This window comes from Talpa occidentalis, unplaced genomic scaffold (assembly GCF_014898055.3).
Source record: "Talpa occidentalis isolate TD23 unplaced genomic scaffold, MPIMG_talOcc4v2.1 talOcc4.4, whole genome shotgun sequence".
NCBI lineage: Eukaryota > Metazoa > Chordata > Mammalia > Eulipotyphla > Talpidae > Talpa > Talpa occidentalis.
In genome coordinates, this window is record NW_023604295.1 from 41,284,599 (window position 1) to 41,287,327 (window position 2,729).

The window sequence follows — 2,729 nt, forward strand, 5'->3', positions numbered from 1 at the left end:
TAGGTATTTCAACAGTATTCAGTATAGGGACAGTATTCCCTTGGAGCAGAAGAGACCACGGGTGCTTGGGGCTTAGGAGAAGATGGAACCTCTGCAAAAGGAACACCCCCCAGGGCCTTCCTGGTGGCGCAGGGGTTAAAGACAGTGCTATCAAGCTATCACCAGCCACTGCAGCACAAGTTTGATCCCTGGCCAGCCAGGGAACTAACCCACATGCCGCAGCAGACCTCTCCTGTCTCACCCACTGTTCCCCTCATCAGTGTATTTTAGTAGATCTGTCTGTTCTGCTCCCCACTCTGTCTCTGGTGAATCCTCTCACCCCTCCACACACACCTCTGGCCTGTACCCCAGTTCTTGTATTCATAAATAAGTAAATCTAAAAAAAAGATGGAATAATATGTGTGGGGAAATGATTCTCAAACACAAATGCCCAGAAGTAAAACCTCATTTAAGTACCTCCGGAAGAAGCGAGAACCTTAACTGCCTGTAGAAAGACCTCCCTGTACTTCCCAATTGTTTGGTTTCTACTGCCTTGGTTATACCACAACTGCCCCCATCTTGACCAGAACAGATGATGCACAGAGTAAGATTTGTATGTGCTGTGTGACTAACAATCATCAAAAGCCACCATTGTTCTGAGTCCTTACAAGCTTTCCATTTCCCTCTGAAATTTCCACCACAGGAATTTAAAAGGCCTGGGGCATCATCACTAACTTCCCAGAGTCCTTAGAGGGCATGTTCTAGAAATGATAGGAGGATAAGAGTTAAAGGCTTGCTACACATCAACAAAAAGAAATATAAAAACCATATGATAATATCAATAGATGCTGAGAAAGCTTTCGACAAAGTGCAACACCCATTCATGATAAAAGCTCTTGAAATTCTTGGGATACAAGGAACATACCTCAACATCATAAAGGCCATATATGACAAGCCAACAGCCAGTATCATTCTCAATGGTGAAAAGCTGAAAGCAATTCCATTAAGATCTGGAACAAGACAAGGATGTCCACTCTCACCACTGCTTTTCAATATAATACTGGAAGTCCTAGCCAGAGCAATAAGACGAGAAAGACATATAAGGAATCCAAATAGGAAAAGAAGTCAAACTATCACTATTTGCAGATGATATGATAATATACATAGAGAACCCCAAAAACTCCACAGAAAAACTAATTCAACTCATCAATCAGTTCAGCAAAGTGGCAGGATACAAAATCAACACGCAAAAGTCAGTAGCCTTCCTATACACAAACAATAAATCTGAAGAAGAAGAAATTTAAAAAATCCCTTTTATTATTGAAACAAAAAAAAATCAAATATTTGGGAATAAATCTAACAAAAGAGGTAAAGGACCTATACAAAGAAAACTATAAAACACTGTTAAAAGAAATAGAAGAAGACACAAAGAAATGGAAAGACATCCCCTGCTCATGGATTGGAAGAATAAACATTATTAAAATGGCCATCCTACCAAAAGCAATATACAGATTCAATGCTATTCCAATCAAAATTTCAATGTCATTCTTCAAAGAAATAGAACAATTATTGATGAAATTCATATGGAATCACAAAAAACCCCTAATAGCCAAAGCTCTCCTGAAAAAAAAAAGGGAATGGAGGCAGCACACTCCCAAACTTCAAACTCTACTACAAAGCCATAATCATCAAAACTGCATGGTATTGGAACAAGAACAGACACACAGACCAATGGAATCAAATAGAAAATCCAGAAATAAACCCACAGATTTATGGTCAACTAATCTTTGACAAAGGAGCAAAAACTATGCATTGGAGCAAAGAAAGTTTGTTCAATAAATGGTGCTGGGAAAACTGGGTCGCTACATGCAAAAGAATGAAGCTTGACCACTACCTCACACCATACACAAAAATCAACTCAAAATGGATTAAAGAACTAGACATAAGACCTGAAACCATAAAATACATAGAAGGAAATATAGACGAAACACTACATGATATGCACATCAAAGACATCTTTACAGACACATCACCCAAAGCAGTGATAGTGAAGGCAAAGATAAACAGCTGGGACTACATCAAATTAAAGAGCTTCTGCACAGCAAAAGAGACAATAACAAAAACAAAGAGAAACCCCACCAACTGGGAGAACATTTTTGCACACAACACTAATGATAAAGGACTGATCACAAAAATCGGCAAAGAGCTGATGAGACTCAACAGCAACAAAGAAAATAATCCAGTCCAAAAGTGGGCAGAAGAGCTAAAAAGAAACTTCTCTGAAGAGGAAATGCAAATGGCCAACAGGCATATGAAAAAATGTTCAACATCACTTGTAATCAGGAAAATGCAAATCAAAACTACCATGAGATACCATCTCACACCAGTGAGAATGGCACATATTAAAAAAACTAGCAACAACAAATGTTGGCGAGGGTGTGGAGAAAAAGGAACTCTCCTGCACTGCTGGTCGGAGTGCAAACTGGTCCAACCACTATAGAGAGCTGTGTGGAGATTTCTGGACCTACTAAACATAGAGCTTCCATATGATCCAGCAATTCCACTCCTAGGTATTTACCCAAAGGACACAGAAACATCAATTCCAAAGAGCACCTGCACCCCTATGTTTATAGCAGCACTGTTTACAATAGCTAAGCTTTGGAAACAGCCCAAATGCCCAAAAATAGATGACTGGATCAAGAAGATGTACACATACACCACGGAATATTACTCAGCATTCAAAAAAGATA